Source organism: Protopterus annectens, chromosome 2.part1 (genome assembly GCF_019279795.1).
Source record: "Protopterus annectens isolate FY-2018-M chromosome 2.part1, PAN1.0, whole genome shotgun sequence".
Classification (NCBI taxonomy): Eukaryota; Metazoa; Chordata; order Ceratodontiformes; family Protopteridae; genus Protopterus; species Protopterus annectens.
This window is the reverse complement of record NC_056729.1, coordinates 1,121,681,974-1,121,704,070: the sequence shown is the minus strand read 5'-3', so window position 1 is coordinate 1,121,704,070 and position 22,097 is coordinate 1,121,681,974. Positions and strand designations below refer to the sequence as shown.

The 22,097-nt window shown below is 38.0% G+C and overlaps 1 protein-coding gene across 1 annotated transcript in view; it reads left to right on the top strand.

Annotated features, from left to right (window-relative positions):
• Positions 1 to 22,097, top strand: part of LOC122794350 (macoilin-like) — a 990,560-nt gene that overhangs the window by 30,222 nt on the left and 938,241 nt on the right. The gene's annotated exons all lie outside the window — the stretch shown is intronic.

Below are 22,097 nucleotides of genomic sequence, written 5' to 3'. Positions count from 1 at the left end.
ATTATTAACTTGCAGTTTTATTTATACAGTATGCTAAAGAAGGAAACAATAGGTGCATATTATATATTAATGTTATTACTGTTTTTTATGTTAGAATCCCTTAATAGTCACAAAGTAATGTTGTGCATCTGAGTCTGATGACTTAGCAAAATGAAGTTTAAGTACGTTAGCTATTGGCTATGTAACAACAGTCTCATAAAAGGCACAGTTATAAAGCTATAGCCAAACGTACCATATATGCCATGGTGTGCATTACTTTTGGAATAATTTATTCATTTTGCGCAATGAGATGTGCTAGAATTCAATTTTTGAAATGCCCTGGCTTATTTATAATAGTTCTACTTAATTAAGATCTGGATGTTTTTAAATGGCTTTTGTTTCCATGATGTTAGGTAGGCTTCATAACTCCTGTTATTTCACAAATTCCTTCAGCACTGAAAGGATATTCTCTCCAAAAACTTGCACTGTCTCAGTGAAGGGGCTACTCTTGGAGGATAAGGGGTTGCATCCTATAGTTGGTGCTCAGCTGCAAAAATCCAAGCAATGTCCTTGTGTAATGTGTACACAGATAGAGTTGAGCTGACAGATTACACAAGGAAACTAGATGGGATTTTTGAAGTCTTTGCAGTACCAGTAGAGAATAATGCTAGCAAGTTATCATCATGCTTTTGTAAAACCCAGCACCATGGAAGTTTCATATAGTGCAAAAAGGGGGTGACACAGGATATACTGTTAGAGAAACAGTATTGTGTAAAAACCTGTACACAGATGGTATAATAACCTACCAAGTTCTAAAAAAATAGTTGATGTGTTAGCAAAAGTGTTTTCAAGTGTTTCTTGACAGTCCTGTACCCATATGATTCAGCTGTGATATGCAAAATGTATGCTTTTGATAAATTACAATAAAGCTGATGTACAAATGCAGTTTACCTAAACAAAATGGTTTGCAAGTGGGTTATGTACACCATGAAATCTGTGCAAAATGAAAAAAGTGGATCAGCTTGTGGTCCATAAGCCATGGTACCTCCCCAGAGACCAGACATCATGTCTCCACCTACTTATGTAAAAAAACAGCACTGCTCTACAACAGCACAGCATTGGTGTTTTAGTATCAAAATCTTAAAATAAAGAAAGTAAGGAGACAGCATACAGCGTATTTGAAACAATCATAATGGTAACATGTCAGCATAAAGGAGCCCAGGTACCAATTTCATATGTATCAAACATATGTGGAAGCCACAGGAGAATGAAATAACCCTAAAGCTCCACTCCCCAATCCTAAATTCTCCAATTGCTCTCTAAACCATAAATTTTAACCCTGTCTCTAAACCTAAATTTCTTGATTGCTAGCCAACTCTAAAACTCCCTGTACCTAAAACTTCTTTCTTGCTCACTAACCTTAAAACTTCCTTCTTGCTCCTTAAGCCTAAAATCTGTCTAAGCCTAAAATCCCCTTCCCGCTCCTTTCCCACAGCTGCTTGCCCAAACTCATAACTGAGTTCAGGCACAAGCAGCAGCCAACATGAACTATAAGCTGATGAAGTCCCTGGCTTTGAGGGAGTGGTTTTCAAGCACCTGGGACTCAAGTATCTGTAGTGAACCCCTGCTGCTGATTACCATAATGTGTGTGTGTGTGTGTGTGTGTGTGTGTGTGTGTGTGTGTGTGTGTGTGTGTGTGTGTGTGTGTGTAGTGTTCCCAAGGTGTTAGTTTCTGTCAAATACAACCTTCCATTCCATATGTTGTAATACCACTGACATAATGTACAGGAAGTGCAGCACCATAAAGAAAATACCTATATAAATTGTCTAATTTATTTAGATTCAGAATTAACTAATAATATCTGAAATGGTTAGAAGACATTGTGGTTTAATGCTCTACAAGCCACACATTAGGAACACAAATATTTCACCTTTAGTTGTACCTTACACATCAGCTATATGAGATTTAAAACTCAATGTGGCTAATTGCTATATACATGTTGCAAGCCATAAATTAACAGTATCACACACACACAAGCTAGAAATGAAAACCAAAAACATCACTGAAATTCAAATAGATTTGAAAGGTGATCTTCTAGAGTGTTGTGTAGTATATATCTTGCTCAGAATTATTTTGTAAGTACAATATCTTGTAACTTTTGTGAGATAAATAGACAGTGTTGCCGCACAACAATATTAGTGGTAGGTCTGACAAGTAGGCAGTTTCCTGGGGTGTTTTGTTAGTGCACCTTGTAAAGAGTAAACGTCTGGGTACATATACAATCATAACCTTGTTGTTTTTCTCAGTAAGTGCAGCAGTTTGTATCCACTGTGATCTCAGAAAAAATGGACCTCTAGAAGTTCTTTTCTGAGAAGAAGCAGCTCATGTCAAGGGAGTAGCTATCGGTTATGAATGGCAAGAACAGTCACATTTTGTAATATATTCATGGAAACATTAACAGAGCTGACATAATTACGTAATTCTCAGAAATGAATTAATATAGGATAGAGATGTGTAAAAATAGTTGTATGAGTTTAAATAAGCAATTTATCCATGAGGTACATGCACATGACAAAATCGGCATCATTAAATAAGGCTGCATGATAATTGATCAGAAGGGTGTACCAAGCCATATATATGTTATTTATTTGTTTGTTTATTTGCTTACTTGTTTGCATATTTCAGTTTGTTAAGTGGGGTAGAACAGTGCTCACATTTGACTAATTTCAGAGTCAGCCTGGGATGTCCAAACACTAAGAGGTACAGTCTCTCATAAGAACAATACAACTACAAATATATAGTTTAAAATGTGCAGTATACACATGACATATAGCAAATAGCACCGGATGAGAAGTATTTGACCTTAGTTGAACATTACAGAGATTTAAATGTGGTAACTGATGACCACTAGAAATGTAAACTTCATTTAAAAAAAAAAGCAGTTAGACCACTATCAATAAGCAGAGTTCTTTGGGTGATTGCCAGCAAAAAAAAAAAATCCAGGTAACATGATTCTTATTTTTGTTAATATTATCAGAATAAACTTAGAATATGCTACATGTCCATGGAAGCCATCTAACAGAAACATGATAAAAAATGAGGGTCCAAGAAGATGGATAAATTCATCTGCGGGCTGAAATTTATCATAAACAGGCACTATCTCATCTGCCAGAAACTCTATAATAAAAGTAAAAAATTGCTGTCCAGGACCAAGAAGGAGAAGGTGCCAAGTTGGAAGCAATCTCTTCCTTGATCGAACAAGCAAATAAAGTCACTGGTGAAATCCTGTAAGGCTAACATGGAGTCCAAATTAGCCACATCCACTAACGATAATCACAAGGCCTTGTTCACATACATTTGCAATTTCAAAGGTAATTTGCTCTGAACTGCTAGTCAAGAGCACCACATACACAAATGCCATAGATATAGCCAACCTGATGGCAGAAAGGTTCAGTGAAAACATCACCCCTCTGTCCCCCATAAGTAAACCAGGACATCCCCAGCACCTGCCCCCCAGCACTAGGGAGCAGGTCTTTAATGTCCTCTCAAAGGCAAAACATACAGTCTCCATGGGACCTGACAACATCCCTGGCTCCATCCTACATCAGGCATGAGCTCTCGGCACCATTAGGCACCCTATTCAACCAAAGCCCGGGCACCGGCTTTATCCCAGCCGAATGGAGGACAGCCACTGTCGCCCCTCTGCACAAAGGTGGAGCATCCACTGACCCAGGCAATTATAGGCTCATCAGCCTATCTAGCCTAATCTGCAAGGCTATAGGACGCATTATCATGGACCTTATAAACAAGGAGAAAGCCATGGATGAGGGGAAGATGGTGCACACTGCCTACCTTGACCTAGCCAAAGCCTTTGACACTATTCCCCACTCGGGCATAATAGATGAACTCTCCCAGCTAAGCATCAACCCGTATGTTACCAGTGGGTAGCTAACTGACTCAATGATAGAGCCCACTCAGTCAAAATAGGGGACACCACCTTAGCAGTAGATCCATAATGAGTGGCATACCACAAGGATCAGCCTTGGGGCCTCTACTGTTTGGGATATACTTTTCTGATGTGCAAGCCAAAGCTAGTGGTCTGTGGTTGACCAAGTTTGCAGATGACTGCAAACTGGGTGCTGCATAAATTCCCTTAGTGATGTGAACATCCTCCAGGAGGGCCTTACCCAAACTAATCACTGGTGCCAGAAACATGGCTTTAAACTGAATGCTAAGAAATGCATCATTATGGCATCCCCACTAATTATCACATTAGTAACAACGTACTAAGCACGCAATCAGTCGTGAGTGACTTGGGCACCCAGGCTGATAACAACCTGGCTTCTGACCACTACGTTGCCTGCATTGTACGGAAGACTTTCTACATGGCCAACCTCATAAGTAAGGGTATTTCATCCAGGAACAAGGAGGTCATAATATCCCTGTACTCTTCGCTTATCAGACCCATTATCGAGTACAATGCCTCCTTCGGTGTGTACCTTGCCAAGCAGTTTCACTTTATAATCTCAAAATACTGAAATATCGAATTTCAGTATTTCGAGACTATAAAGTCGAATGTTCAAAATAGCAAAAGTGCATAACCGCGAATCCGGATATATCGAATTCGTGGTTATGGTTTTAATGTACGTGATGTGGAATGTATTGTGTGGATGGTGTCCAGTTTAGTGTGTGGATTTAGGTGGAATTTAAGGTAAGTGACTATTTTGTAAGGGTTTTGGATAGGTGTTTGAGTGTATGCGAGTGTGCTTGGAAGTTGTACGTGTGGGTTAGGGTAGGCAGGTAAAAAAGTGTTGAAAGTGGTGGTGTTTGTATATATGTGAATAGTGTATGCAAGGGACTGTAGAATGTCTGGTTGTGAGTTTACTGTCTTTTTCTATTTGGTGCAGTCTTGGAGTTAGTATATATAAGTAATGGGGGGTGGGGGTACAGCCCCCCACATGGGGGGTGCAGGGGGGCTTGCCCTCCTGCTTATTTGTAGTGTAGCTTTGTTAATTTGTGTTTTTATGTTTGTGTGTGTTTTGTTTGTGTTTTCTAGTGTGGGTAGTGTGGTGTAGTGTGGTGTATGGTGTGTTTAACTTCGCGATGTTTACTTTGGTGGTTTTGGGGTTTTGGTATTTTGCAGATTCAACTTTATAGTCTCGATATACTGAAATTCGATGTTTCAGTATTTCAGGATTACAGTGAATCCTGCCAAGCACATGCAGCAGCTGGAGAGAGCACAGAGGTTCCTAACGAGGAGAATCCAGGGTCTCAAACAACTATGCTATACAGATAGGCTAAAAGCCCTGTCCTTCTACTCAGTCTCATACAGACTGCTCAGAGGTGACCTGTGTCTGGCATACAAGGTCATCTCAGACCCAGCCTTGATGGAGTTGTTGCATATCCATAAGTCAAACTCCACCTGCGCAACCTGCACGCAAGGCCTTAACCTAGTCTGTGACATTAATAGAACTTCTTGTTGGGATAGATTTGTGTCCCAAAGACACTCCATGTGTGGAATAGACTCACTGTACGTGTCAAACAGTGTACCTCACTAACCCTCTTTAAGACGAACCGGGACAACTGGAAGGGAAATGGAAGATGCACCCCTGGGATCCTACCTGTGTCCCTGCTGTACAGGGGAAACAGGTCCTGACTTTGTGGGAACATGGACAAAATTCTTGGCTAGGCTTATAAGGGCCTCCAGGCTAATAGACTAGTATCGTCCTATGAACCTATGAGTCACCATCTCAAGTTGACAACAGCTGGCTGGCAGCAGCTGATGCAGCATCTCAATCCCTTATAAAAATGTGGAAAAGGGAGATGATGTTGATAATGATGTTGATGATGATGATGATGATGGCTGTCCACATCTGGGTGTGTTCTTTCTGTCTAACAGAAGGATGAGGGCGGCCACATCTTTCTATTTAATGGTACAAGGAATGATTATATCTTGAAGTTTTTGAGTGTGTAATTGTTTATATTCATGTATGTGCTTTTATATGACATTGTTTTTTTTAGTTACTATCATGATTGCAGTCACTCATCTTTGCCTACAATTGGTCCACTGAGGTCAGTGCACTACCCTGGTAAAGAAACATGCATACATACATATGTACATAAATTGCCTAGATTTAAACAAATGTAATGCACAATTAAGTGTAAAGGGATCCAAATGTAGTCTGAGGAGACATAGTATGTATAAATGCACTGCTGTGGTCCCCTGAGTGGGCAAGGGTGAGACATTTTTGTCTGTCTTGTGAGACGAAACAAGTAGGTTTCCTTGTTTTGTCAGTATGTTGTGCCCATCCCTGGGGAAACTACTGCCACCATTAATAACACTGTTGGCCCATTTTCCTGTCAAAAAGAAATAGAGAACTAAACATGTATCTACACCTCCTCAGATATCCTTAGGAGTATTTACTGGGTTTGATTCAGGGTTTAATTCAGGCTGTTGATTCTTCTTATAAAGTAGATTGTGGTAAAAGAAAGAGGGAGGGGCACCTCCTTTCCTGAAGAGATTCAAGATTCTGAATCTAGACAAGGAGAAGAAGGGACAGATACAGGATCTTCTCCTCAGATTTCTGATTCAGACTCAGGGGAGAGCTCAATTTCTGACTCTCCCAGTGGGAGGTTTTCTCTGAAACTGTTTCCAGACTGCCCCAGTGTTTTCAGTGGGAGAACACTGGGGTGTCAGTGCCTCAGTGAATTCTGTGAATTGCTACAGAAGGAATTGTCAGAACCTTCATCCTTTTCTCCAGTTCTGTCAGTTTTCAAGGATGTGTGTGATGCTGCCTGCAATTTTCCTGACAGTCAGCCAGCTGCACCTTAAAAGGCAGATAGGATACATAAAGTTCCTCAGACGTTCATGTTTTTATACACTGTTCCCAAACCTGACCCAGCAACTATAGCTCTAGTTAATCCTACTAGTTCTAAACATTTATTTAATTCTAATCCTATTCTTTCTGATAAATACTGGAAGATTATTGATAAGTATGGGAAAAAGTGTTTGTTTCTGCAACTTTGATTTGTGGAATTTTGAATTGTCAGGCTCATACGTTAAAGTGTGTTCACTAATTGTGAAAGTATGAGGGATGCTTTGTCTGTGAGGAAAATCTGCTTTAAATAATTTAGTTATTTCTATTGTACAAGTGACTACTCCTTCGTTACAGAGAGTGTGTGTATGACCCAGTTGATATTTTTTTCGAGTGCTATGGCCACTGGTACTATTTTGAGGAGGTTTGCCTGCCACATTCTCAGAACCTCCCAGATGATGTGAAAAATGAGATTTTAAATTATCCTTTAAGAAGATATTTAGTTTTAGGCTCCTCTGCTGAAGACATGAGCAGAATTGTGATAAAAGGGCTAAGCTGATACAGGGAATCTCTCAAAAATGTCAGCCCTCTTTTTCAACATATTGTAAAGAATTCTCTAACCCATCATCCAGTTTTGGCAAAACACAAAATAAACAGCTTCACTAAAATCCAGGCAAATAGATGTTTAAGAAGAAATGGCAAGGGGGTTCCAAAAAGAATTGTGGAACCTCCAAAAAAAAAAAAAAAAACAAGGACAGTCCAAGTCAGAATGACTGTTTAATGGAACTTGTCACCCCTTACCATTCTGGCAGCCCCATTTCCTTTGCAGAAAATCTGAACCTCTAGTTTTCTCTTTGATAACAAACAGTTTCAGATTATTAATCAAGGTTACAGATGGCAGTGGGAGGAAATTCCTACTTTCCAGGGGGTCATCCCTCATTCTCCAGACATATTATTTTATTTCCGCCTGTCCTTCATTGCATTCTGTCCCAAACTGTGATATAACCAGTTCCACTTTCCAAGTTTGGGAAAGGTTTTTATTCAAGGATGTTTTTAATGACAAAGAAAGAAAAATGCTTGGAGACCAGATCTGGATCTTTCTTTACTAAGACTGTTTGTGATAGCTCCCAAGTTCAAAATGATGTCACTTCACAACCTATTATCTCCTCTTCCTCATTCAAGTTTCCTGGTAACACTAGATATAAAAGATGCTTATTATCACATACCCATTCATGTAGACATCAGACATTTTTTAAAGTTTTGTGTGAAAGGATCACATTAACAATTCCCTACCTTACCCTTTGGTCTATCCACTGTACCTAGATTGTTCACAAAGTGTCTAGCCCCAGTTATAATTCATTGCAGGCTACATGATAGCCACTTTTTCCAGATTTAGGTGACTTCTTTATCTTTGCAATGTCTTTTTAAAATGTCAAGAATCTCTCACTAGGTGAAAAGATCACTTACACAAGCTGTAGTTCCAGAAGAACATTCAAAAATCTTTTTGGACTCCTTCACATAGGATAGTGCTCCTGGGGTGTCACCTAGACATTTCAGTTCAAAGGGTTTTTCTTCTGCAGGAAAAAAAACATATCTCTGTCTAGATCTGTATTTAAATTTTTCCACTCAGATTATGGTCACCATGAAGGAATACCTCAGGATTTGGGAATTTGACTTGAGATCTCTATCTAGATCTGTATTTACTTTTTTTCGACTCGGATTATGGTCACAGCAAGGGAATACCTCAGGATTTGGGGTCTGATGGCATCTGTGATATTTAAAAATTAAACAAGCATAGGAATCTGTCTAGATCCAACCTCATCACCATGCGTGTTCAGGAAAAAATAAAAAAAAACAGAGAACTAGTGGTCTTGAAACTTCATCGATGAGCTCAGTCACAATAATTCTCAAAAATCATGAAAAAACAGGTAGTGTCCCAAAGCTAGAAGCCTTTATTCTTCACAGACAAGTGATCTTCACTAACAAAATTCAGAAATATTTTACAATGTTAAACATATCAGAGTTTATACACTTAAAAGTAGGTGTGGAAAATATATGTATTGTTTAATTGTAAACCAGCCTATTCAAGGCAAACAATATAAACAATCAACAAACATCCATGATTCTTAGACACCCCTGGCAAGACTCTACATGAGAAAGATACAGTAGTGTCTGAAGTCTCTTTGGTCACAGCACCAACAATCTTTGTCTTTACAAATCCCAGTGCTGGGGTTTATCAGAAGAGGAATCCATTGGATGAGACAGCAAACATCCTTAAATCTGAGTCTCACCTCCTTTCACCCCTCTTCCAAAGCAGTCAGTTACCACAGATGCCTCGGACTTTGCTTGGGAAGCAGTTTTAAGAAGGATATAACTGCAAGATATGTGGGACACTAAGGACAGATGCAAACACATAAATATAAAAGAGATGCTTGCCTTGATCAAGGCACTAAACTCTCTGAACAATCTTTGGTCCCTGGGGCCTCTTTAAGTTGTTATAGACACTACCATAGTCATATGGTACATCAACAAGTAAGGGGAGGACCAGGTTTCATTCCCTTTGCAGAATAGTCAAGTTAGCTTTGGATATACCTTCACAGCACAGTCTTACTCTTCAAGCATCCTACATTCTGACAGAGCAAAACTGTGTTTCAGACAAGCTGAGCAGCATAAGGGCATGCCCTTATGAATGGAAACTAAATTGGGAGTATTCCAAAATGTAATTCATCTTTGGGGAGTTCCTCAAGTAGACCTCTTTGCTTCCTGTCTGTACAATCAGCTGCCAAGGTTCTGCTGTAGGATTCCATGCAAGAAAGTCTGGAAGACAGATGCCTTTTCTCTTCACCCTTTCCACTGTTAGCCAGGGTATTACTCAAGATTCAGAAGGAGTCCCCCAAGATCATTGTGGTGATTCACTTCTGACTAGGCAACAGTGGTTCTCCCTTCTTTTGGAAATTCCAGTAGCAATTGCTGCAAACTTCCTCAAAGACTGGACCTATTCACACAGGAACAGGATGTTTGATACATCCCAGCTCCAAACAACTTCAGTTGACTACCTAAATGATCGAGTCATAATTCCTTTAGGCACCTCTTGATTGAAGAGGAACTAATGGATGCAGGAAAGCCTGATACTAGAAAATCATATATTAGCAAATGGAAGAGGTTTTCTAGTTAATGCCAACAATATAAGCAGCACCCATTCAGGGTTAGTTGTTCTCTGGTTTTGCAGTATTTGTGTGTGCTACTGCCCTATGCCTTTCTTTCTCCTCCATCATGGTTGATTGATCCACCATTTCAGCATGTCTGCCCATGGATTCTTCTCTTTCAGTGTATTCTCTAGTGAAAATGTTTCTGAAAGAGGTTTTGCATAAGACATCTCCAAAAAAGTGGTGGCCCCTTCTTGGGATCTAAATTTTGTGTCAGATAAGCTAACACTTGTTCCATGTCAATTAGCTAACCTGGCTGACCTGAGATTCATAACATGGAAAACAGTTTTACTGATTGCTCTGACCTCTGCAAGAAGGGTATCTGACCTGCAAGCTCTTGTGGTGAGTCAACCCTTTCTCATTTTTCACAGAGACAGGTTTTTCTTTGAGAACTAATCCTTTTATGCCTAAAGTGGTATCCAATTTTAGATTAAGCCAAACTATCCACCTCCCTGTTTCTTTTTCCTGAACATAAAAATGAGGGAGAATTAATTTCTTGTGAAGGTAAAATTAAGGGCCAAATGTTTGTCTAACACTATTACCTGTTTTAATTTTATTTACTTTACTTATTTAATATTTGTTTTCCGTGAAAGTCTGACTTGGAATGAAGCCTATTTTCAGTGGATGCCCGAAGAGAAATGCTCCAGATGCATGTATTTATAATACTCACCATAACAAAGTATTCCAAGCGGGTCAATGTCCACTCTACCAGGGCATTGGCTTCATCTATGTTTTTTTGGAAAGGGTCGGATTCTAGAAGAGGCTACTTTGTTCTTCTCTGCATACTTATGGTGAGTCAACCCTTTCTCATATAGCCCACCTAATCATGAAGGGATTCACATCTAGATCAGGGGAGGTCATCGTGCCTCTTTACTCATCCCTCATCAGGCCCATAATTGAGTACAATGCCCCTTTTGGGATGTACCTTACCAGACACCTGCAGCAACTGGAAAGACCCCAAAAGTACCTCACCAAAAGGATCAAAGGGCTCAAACAGATGCCATATGCTGCCCGGTTAAAGAAACTCCAGCTCTACTCAGTGGCATACCGCCTGCTCAGAGGCGATCTGTGCCTGATGTATAAAGCCATGTCCAACCTGGAATTAATGGACATGCTGCACCTCAGAAAATCCAAATCCCATCGAGCTACGTGCTCGAGAGACTTGAACTTCAGCACTGAAATAAATAGGACATGCTGGAGGGACAGATTCATAACCCAGAGGCTCCCCTCACTCTGGAATAAAATCCCAGTCCAGGTTAGGCAGAGTCCCTCATTGACTCTCTTCAAGAGGAATCTTGATGAGTGGATGGGAGATCGTAGGTTTACCCCGGGTATCACTTCTGCGTCACTGTTAGACAGAGGCACAGTATACTAACCTTGAAAAAGGGCATAGCAAAGTTATTTTAAAATGGGTGGCGAAAGCCAAACAGACTCTGGCTAGGCTTATAAATGCCCTAGGGCAGATAGCCTAGTATGAACCAATGAACCTATGAACAAAGACTAGAACTAATCCTTTTATGCCTAAAGTGGTATCCAGTTTTAGATTAAGCCAAATTATCCATCTCCCTGTTTCTTTTTCCTGAACATAAAAATGAGGGAGAATTCATTTCTTGTGAAGGTAAAATGAAGGGGAAACTTTGTCAAAACAGACTATTTCCAAATGTTTGTCTAACACTATTACCTGTTTTAATTTTATTTTACTTTACTTATTTAACATTTGTTTACTGGGAAAGTCTGACTTGGAATGAAGCCAATTTTCAGTGGATGCTTGAGGAGAAATGCTCCAGATGCATGTCTTTATAATATTCACCATAACAAAGTATTCCAAGCGGGATAATGTCCACTCTACCAGGGCCTTGGCTTCATCTATGGCTTTTTGGAAAGGGTTGGAGTCAATATTATGAACACTGTACAGTTGTATAAGTAAACTTACCATAACAGGAGATGTTTGAATGATCACTGCTACAGTAGCCACTCTCTCCCTCCATCTTCCTTGGTTTTTTTGGAGTGTTTTTCATGCCAGGTTCTGGGCATTTATTTTTTGTTGTGATATTCTGCTTCTGTCTTAGAACCAGTAAGGGCCTTAAATGACCTACTTATGAGATCTGTCTTCTTCTTTCGGCTTTTCCTGGTTAGGGGTCACCACAGCGGCTCACCTGTCTGCTCATGATTGGCAGTGGAGTTTTACGGTGTCGAGTTGCCAGCTGGGTGCCCAACCTTCCACAGAAGGCACACACATGCACACACTCACATCTAGGCCCAATTTAGAGTGTCCAATCCACTGACAGCATGTCTTTGGGATGTGGGAGGAAACCGGAGCACCCGGAGGAAACCCACACGACCACAGGGAGGACATGCAGACTCCGCACAGAAGGCACCCCAGCCGAGGATCGAACTGGAGAACCTTTTGCTGTGAGGCGGCAATGCTAACCACTGCACCACTGTGGCCACCCACTTATGAGATCTGTCTAAACATTACTAACTGCTGAATTATACTAGTAATTGCCAGACTGTTCATAACAATATTGGTTTACCTGATTTATTGTGTATTGAAGATTTAGCACAGAATTCAGCAAGAGACACCACTCAGAAGAGAATAAAAATCCTCTTTATTAAATTTTTCAAAAATCGTAACACTATCCAAAAGGGCAAAAGAGATTTCTCACATATGCAAACCAATTTCAGTAGAACACCTTCAGTATTTAAAACAAAAACAAAATGGCACCATTTCCTTTCTTTAACTTTTTGTAGCTTGTGACATGGTCAAAACTACCAATAGAAAATGGTTCTTAGTATTAATTAATATTAATATATTAAACAATGTACTGTATCCTACGTAACAGAATGCTGGTCTCTAGACGATATTAAAAGTGTTAGCAACATGTGGAAAATTATTTAGTCCTGGACAAAATAATGCTCATAGCTTCACTATCCATGTTTTTATAAAAAAGGAAAAAGTTAAGATAATATGTAAGCCATTATAAGAGGAAGATTTTTAAGGAAAGTTTTCAGAGCCATTTGACAGGTAGCAGTGCTCCATCAATGGGGAATTTACCATTTGAAAATGGAATACCATGATAAGGTTGCAGGCACACAGCAGCTGCAGCTTCAAGCAGCAACATACCTAAAAAAAAAGGAAATGTTTCCTTACTGAAGCTAAAAAGGTTTAGTAACGTTCTCCACTGAAAATAAATAAATAAAATAGCAGAAAGCTCTATACAATCAAATTGATTTAGAGCTATACAGTGTATTGTAGTTTGTGTATGCAGGATATGCTTGAGTACTTTGATCCTAAATAGAAAAAGACAGACATCACAAGGTGTTATGGGGCTTGATTCGTAAATGCCAGTATTGCAGGAGTGCAGCATTACCATTTAGAAATGAAGCCAATACTTCATGGAAGATAAGTGCTGAGGCAAAGCACTTTAGTAGGCAAATGGCTTCTTTAACTTATTTATTTATTTGTTGGATAGTGCAGGACAGCCTTTTGACACTGCAGAAAGGTGCAGAAACAAAGCTGAACGGTATGGAAAAATCTTTTTTCTGTTTTTTCCCAGCTTGTGTAAGAAAGCCTTTTGGCTTTCTAGGTCTCTGGCTAGTTTTGTCTGCAGCCACTGTGGCGTGCAACCTTACCATTATTATCAGTAAACACCGTTTTGAAATATATCACTGGATTACATTCAGGAGTGAGTGGGTAATATTTTTGGCCACTTTGACATATGTCACTTGTTCTTGTGAAACTTTTTATGTAAACAAATGATGGAACTATAGACTTAGATTTCTTTTTCTGATGAATCATTGAGTTGTTTCAGAAGAATGAGGAACATGCACTTATTTGCTGGAGGCCAAATGACATTTGTAATAGCAATCACTTTTAAAGCAGCTTAAAGCAGCACTGTTTTCTATCAGCAAAATTTTAAAATCTCATGTTTTCTTTACAAAGACTAACAAATAATTGCAAATGATTTTAAGATTTGAGGTATCCATTGGAGTTTTTGGCATATGCTGCATACAGCTGCTTTACAATAACAATATTGCAGTCTCCCTCTCTGTGATAATTGTCTTATAAATTGTCATTGTATTGATCACAACACTTTATCTTTGCTGCTACAGTTCAAAGTGCAAGCCAGCAGCTGACACTGACAACTTATTGTCACTCTGCTTTTATTGTAGTGAACTCAATTGTCAAATTATCTGCATTTTGCTGTTTTATTGTTTTATAGTTGTTTCCCACATTACATCTCTTTTTTCATTTAACAAAGCCAAACTGTTACATGAACTAATAACAACTTTATGTTTTAACATTTTTGTTAGAATTTCTTATTAAAATACAGGATGCTTTTGTTAAATTACCAAACCATGTGTGATTGCATATTTTAATAATAAGACTAGTCTGCATATTGTGATGACATTTAAATTATTCAGTCTGTTGAACATAAGTAAACCAAATCCTGTTCTACTACAAGAGGTCAATTTCTGTTGTAGTGAACATACTAATTTGATTGTGAAAGAATATGTGGTTCTGTGGCTGTTCTTTTATTTTTGGGGCAAACACAGAGGTACTTTTCCTTTTTACACACCCATGCTAGCATTAGACATAATATTCTGAAAAATTGGTTATTAGCTATAGCACGATTTCTATTCCAGGACACAGTTTCACCTTAGCAAACACATACTGGCAAAACAAATCAATACAAAAGGTGCTAGAATTATCTAAAGGAACAAATTAAATCATGTACCTACTGAACTTATGATAACAGAGGATTCAACTTATTTTCTCTTCAGCACAGATACCTTAGCAGTTAAGACCTGATAGCCTTTGTGTCACAAAAGATCTCTTAATAAATGGAGTGAACATTTATCTTTATATAACTGCCTGCCTAACCCTACTTCTCTTATCTATAATCATCTTTCACAGGTTTATATCACAGAAATTAAAAACAATAAACTTTTCCTTGTACATAATTTAAAGTATTCTTATCTGTATTCTGTAGTTCAAAGTATGACTTGCTTTATGAATAAATGCTTTAACTCAGTCTGCAGCCAGACTCAAACACAACAGTCCATATTGTAAGAACCCTCTCTTTCCATATGAGGCTTGAAAAATTATATACGCGTCTTCTTTTGGTTTCTGCTGTTACTTACATTTGCATGCAAGCATGACACAGTATATTAACTCTTAGTATGACCAACTACTCTAATACTGTATTGTACTAAGTACAATAAATACACTGAGACAAACTACTTCAGTTAGTATGACTTTACTGTTACATTTTTCTTTTGGATCTACAAGCATGCAATACAGATGATGTCAGCTCTCTATGGCAAATTCCTAAAGCTTGTTTATACACACTCATATTTATACCAAACGTCTGATATTTTTTTCTCAGTCTGATGTATTACAGTCTTCTTTGTATAACATTTTTCTTTGTTCTTCTAATTTATGATTTGTCCTTGATTCTTTTTCAAGTTCGGTGGTCCAGGGAAACTCCGTCTTGCATTATCTGAAACGTGGTGCTCCAGCACTATCTGAAACTTGATGATCTAACTTTATCTTGCTTGATGTTACATCTCTCTACTTCACTGATGTCCTTCCAGCTGCCATCTGTGCAGCTGTTTTTACAGACTTTGTTTCTCAATAACATACTGCTTTACATAGATGCTAATTTCTAATTAAGCTCAGCACACTTACTACTTCCTAATTTTCAGCATTTTATACTATTCTAAATTAACCCCTTTATTTTTCATATAATTCTTGCAGCTTTTTATTCAAGCTAATAATCATGCTAGCAACAGCTTTGAAAAGACAGTGAATATACTTAATACAATAGAATACTATTATTCTTTCAAGGCTGTGATTTTGATTCTTGGCTACAACTTCAAATACTGGGCTTCAATCCTTTCATGCTAGTGGATCATACTGACCACTTATGCTATGGGACTGTCTTCAGTATTGCCTGTCTCTTATGATCTTATTATATCATATGTAAAAATAAATGCATTTGGAATACAGCACTGGCACTTCTAGAATACACTAAGACTAGTATGCAGCAAAATAATTCCCTTGGAATAGATATTCGTACATTACTTTACAGAAGAGAACAGTGTATACTAAACAACATATTGGATTGGCTTTGAATGCCTAAATCTACAATATATTTTCCCAGCTAGGGCAAAAACATTTATTTACCAAAAGTGTAGGCTTAGTGATCCATCGTTTAATATCAAGGTCATTAGTAATCAGTAAGCAAATAAAATAGTAGCTAGGGTTCAAGATATAATACAGCAGCATAATGTTTATTTTACCAGTATAGATTAGATATTGATATGATGCCAACTCAAGCCAAAATTACTGCTTTTTTGAGATATTATTATAATGAGATTATTTCAGAACAAGTATCCAAATTAACTAGATCTGTATATATAGCAGAAATTAAATGTATTATTTGTAAATTAAAAAAGTCTGTGGTCTTGATGGAGCAAATCTGCAGCAAGCAATTCTTTTATAATATTGCTTCATTGGTACAGACATCAAGTTTTATGTTACGGACCAAATATTTAACCGTTCAGACTGGATAGTTTTTACAAAGACCAAATATTCCATCTTTCCCCTCAGACTATTCACTTTTATGCCAACAATTAACCATACTTCACTGGCATATGTTACAGTCCTACCAAGTGCATAAATAATCTAGCCTTTTCTTATAGCCATGCATTATCAAGTGCTAATTCAAAGTGAACTGACTTACATGCCAATCATTGTCAGTTGGAATGACATTTCTGGCTTAAAACAAGGGCTAATCCTTTTCTGAAACAGAACAAAACGACCATACCTCATGCAGATTTTGGCCTGAAAAAATCAAATTGAAGGTAGTCCTCTTTTTAGCTTCTCCTAAAAATAAGCAGTAAATAAATAAGTAAATGTAAGTAGTATCTGTATTCACAAACATAACCAGATGTTATCACAATTGGGTCATTTAGTAATGAGTCATTAGAAGCCAATTTAAATTTAGAGCTGCAGCAGTCAGTGTTATCTATCCGTAGGTAACAAAACCTTCCTGAAAATAGTCACTCTTCAATAAGTACTATGTAAACATAGTTGTATCATCCGACTAAGGTGGTATTAACACTCGTTATTGTTTCCCCAGTAAATGAGAACTACATTGACTGTTCCTCAAAGAACTTAATCCAGGTAATATCTATATCCACCAGAACCAAAAATAAGTGTAGTAAAAAAAAGTCCAATTTTTACTGAGTCATTGCAAATCAACTATTTTCTTTTCCTCTTTTTTGAGATATTACTGTCCAGTCATCACATAGGGTGGCCGCAGTGGGCAGTGGTTAGCATTGCCGCCACACAGCAAGAGGTTCTCTGGTTCAATCCTCAGCTGGGGTACCTTCTGTGTGGAGTCTGCATGTCCTCCCTGTGGCCACGTGGGTTTCCTCCGGGTGCTCCAGTTTCCTCTCACATCCCAAAGACATGCTGTAGGTGGATTGGACACTCTAAATTGGCCTTAGGTGTGACTGCGTGCATGTGTGTGCCTTCTGTGGAAGGTTGGGTGCCAGGCTGGCAGGATATCACCCACAATTACTACGATGCAGTGTTTTAGCTCATCATAGTACTGTCCTTCCTCTGCAAGGAAATCTTTTTTTGCTATAACACCTAGAACTGCATATCTTTTGTAAATATCTTTAAGCAGAGAAAGTTGAAATGAAAAGATAAACACCCATTTCAAATCCTGATTTGATGTTTTGGCCTTCAAGAGAATAAAAAAAAATACTACACTAAAGGCAAAGCTCCTGTCCTTAAAAAAAAAAATGTTCCCTCCTTTATAGATTAAAAATATAGAAAGAAAATAATCATATGTGCAGAAGTATAATAAAAATTTGGATAGAAAAAAATCATATGTAGCGAAGTAAAGGTGACCTGAAATTCAAGCTCAGTGCTTAACCTACTCAGACTGATTGTGAGACAAATGCTCTAAACTTTCAGTTACTTCCTGCATGCTCTCTGCTCATTCTTTCCAAAGAACTTCCTGCAGTATAATACCCAGAATTAATCTCATCACGCTGGATTTAAGCCATTCTTCTACTTCAGCCTATGACTATTAAACATTTCTTATTATGAAAGAGCAGAAGCTAATGAAAGTCTGTAACACCTTATCTGTACAGGATGACAGCACAACTGTGTTCCTTCTGAAGACAGCAAACATTAATTCCTCCCAAAAACGGCAGGTGACTTTACTGATTTTTTCTTATAATTTTTATACCTACTGTCCATTTTAAGGAACGAACAGGGGAAAGGAACATTGTATTCAATTTAGAGACTGCCTTGTCTCCCTTGAACTCACAATTGACATTCAACATCATTTTATTGAGGGCCACAGTACCACTACTACTAATGTATCTCTTACTTTCATCTATAGCAACACAGAAAAGGTCATTTTTTGGTTGCCAGCAAAGCCTTCAACTTCCTCCCTGTTCCCATCTGGTTAAAACGTATTGGTCACATTCTTCTGCAAGTTTAAGTAACAAACCATTGCAGCTGGATATAACTGCCTTACCATATACAATACTGAATTATTCAGTTTTTGATGTAAAAAGTGTCTTGTTTTTGCATTTTATTTTTGATAAGGACACCCCGCTGAGCTGATACCCTGTGCCATGGGATAATGAAAGATTGTCTCAATACCTAAATTAATGTATAGACTACTGTATTTCCATACACAATGCATCAGTAGTAGCTACTTAATTAACTGAAAGACAAGTTGTCAACTAGTTCTTGAAAGTGTAACACCTCACATTGAAAATTAATAACATTTGATGATGATTTGTTTTTGATTACCCATATTGCTTTAATGTCAAATGTAAATCAGTGGTCAATACCTACCATAGAATCATTTTGTGGATGTGGTTTTACAGAAAACCTGAGTACACATTGAAATTAAAAAAAAATCAAACAACTCAGTATAATCTCCATAAAGCAAAGATGCTTCAGAATCTGACCAATATACTGAAATGACTTAGAGTCTGGTGAGCTAGATGTTATACCCATTCCATGCCTTACTAACTGAATAGACAGAGGCTAAACATGGTCCCTGTACATAACAAATGATCCAGAACATTCCCTCTTATAAGAGAGTACCACAGTATTCCATGTTGGGTCTCTACTGTTTTCCATTTGAAACCACCTGACTTTATAGTCTGAGGTACAGAACATTACACAAATGATCTGAGTTATCTTTCATTCAGGTTAATGTGTGGCTTGAATTAGCTCTTAATTGGGGAGGATATGGCACATTTTTTCAGTGATTTGCAGAGATTTTAAGAATCAGTGCCAAGAAAAAAAAAGTATATTTGGATTGAATCATCAACTTTCCTTCTGACAGTTACTTGTAAACTAAACAACTATTCAAATACTGAAGGTGCTGCTTGACCAGAACTTCTTCTTTCTTAATAATTCACAAACTAAAAGAAAATATATCCTTCATACTTACTGCTTCCTGTAGGATTTGCAGTTAAATGCCAAAACTAACTATATCTTTGGTACAGCGGTCTTACACAAAGGATTGAATATGTACTATCTTTTTATCAATAAGAAGACTTCAAACCTCACTGATTAAAATCTACAGGGCATGTTTACGTTCTGAAATGAGAAAATGATAATGAGCCAGAATGTAGAAAAATGGATGGATTACATTAATTTTTAGAGCTGCATTATTCATTTACACTCATATGTGTTGGTTTAACTTTTGTTGACTGGGTTATACCTACTAGTTCTACGGTCAATGGCTTATTTTCTTGAATGACCTAAGGAATTATTTATGCTGACTGAATTATTATATCTACGATACCAAGGAGATCACATTTTTTGATACACCTACTGTATGAAAGAGTTATTTAAGAAGTGTTTATGCCACCCATCCCGCTGTTGCAAATTCAGTTGGACTCTTGTGTTTGGGGAGGAAAACAAATGTCTTATGATGTAGAGTGGTTTAGCTGCACAAACATTAAATGACTTGTGAATTGCTCTTGATGAAGATGCTTTCCACGGGAGAGAGACAGTGCATACATCTACTGGAGAGAATAAGGAATTTTGTCTCAAAAATTGATTTTACAAAAAGGGATGCTATAGAACCATACACGCAGCACTCTGGCAACATGGAAACTATGCAAATTTGAAACTACATGGCTGAGGGAATCACACACCAGTTTGCTGAAGTGATGCTGTGCAATAAGGGGGACGAAAAACAAGCATTACTTTCAGGAAGGAATGTTTTACAGTTACAGTTATAGTGTATTCAGAAGTTTTGACTACCTCCTAACAAATAATTTCATAGAGATGCCACTGGTAGTCAAAACAGAACTTCAGAACACTACATCATATGAGGCAGGAGACCTTCTACAATGCAGTGCTTGAAGAGAAGAGGTGATTCTTTTGACTGATAAATGAGTTCAGTAAAAACAAAGTGGTACTGTGGTACAGTTTTGTATACAAGGACAACATCTGGAATAAGAGTAAAAGTCTGAGTAGGAGTTATTTAGTTATTAGTTTGCTTATATATTTATTATTTAGTTATTTATTTATTTGACATTTGTTTACTGGGGTGGTCTGACTGGGTCTACAGAACCAGATTTCAGCAGAGGCCCGGGGAGAAAAACTCCACATACAGTACAATACAAATACAGTATTATCCAATACAATACAGTATAATACAATACAATAAAGATTACATTAGAAATACTATACAAAAAATAAGTTGAAAGAACAAACTGCTACACGATGTTGTAATAAATTACTACACATCTAAACAGTTCTATACAGTTAAAACATTACAGAATATAATAATCACCCTCATAATACATGATGTAAAAATAGCAGCCAGAAAGTTAGTGAGGCAGACATATAGTGAGAGAGAGTTAAGAAGAATAGAAGCAATAAAGCCTGAGCAGCAGCTTAAGGATATGGTATAGAAATAAAGAAGGAGTTAGAAGAGGCTTATGATCTTGCAGTCTGTGAGGGATTGAAATGTGACAGATAGAGGAAGACCTGAGCATTAGGCAGGCTTTATGCAGGAGTAGAGCTATGTATTTTTGAGATGATTTTTTAAAGAGGCTTTGAAATGGGTTAGGCCAGGAATAAACCTGGTAGCTAGAGGTAGTGAATTCCAATGTATAGAGACAGAGTATGAATACAGAGAGTGACCAGATTTTCTTGTGGGTTTTGCGATAGCTAAGAGATTTTTCTCTTCTGTTTTGTCTTCTGATCGTAGGGATCGATTTGGTGTGTAAAGTGCAACTAGATTGGGTAGTGCAGGGCTGGCAGTAGGCATGAAAGTAAGGTTGTGCAAGGTGGATAGCTGAATAAAGGCAAGTTGGTTGGGGAGTTCAAGCCAGTTTAATTCTAGGAGTGGTTTACAGTGGTGTGTGTGTGTGATATTTAGAGTTTGTGGCAAACTTTGCAACTTTGTTGTAGCACTGTTCCAACTTGCTTAGGGTAGAATTTTGTAAGTTAGTTAAGATAGGGGCACCATACAGAAGAGAGGGAAGTAAACATGTTTTTGCAAGGGTAGTTTTGGTTGCTGCAGTAAAAAAAAATGTTCGTTTCTCTATAAGAGTCCCAGTTTTTGATGAGTTTTCTTTATATTTTGCTGTATATGGGGGTCAGATAAAAGTTTATTTTCAATGATAACACCTAGAAGTTTGGTTTCCTGCACTATTTCTATGGCAGTGTTGTCAGATGCAAGGATGTTGAAATGATCCATGACAAGGGAGGTGTTTTGGGGAAGAAAGAGTACTAGTTTTGTCTTATTTGGCATTTCTTAGCCAGGATTAAACTGCTGTAAAGGACTGTTGAGTTTTTGAGAGTAGTTCTTGTAGTGATTGAACAGTACAGATTATGGTGGAATCATCAGCATATTGAATGAGGGTCCCAGGGTGAGAGGCAGTGTGAAGGTTGTTTATCAAAATGTTGAAGAGTAGGGGTCCTAGGATGGAGCCTTGGGGAACTCCAGTAGGGTTGTAGAGAAAGGGTGAGAGTTTGTTGGACCATTTCACTGCTTGTTTACGATCCTTGAGGTAGCTCTGAAACCATTT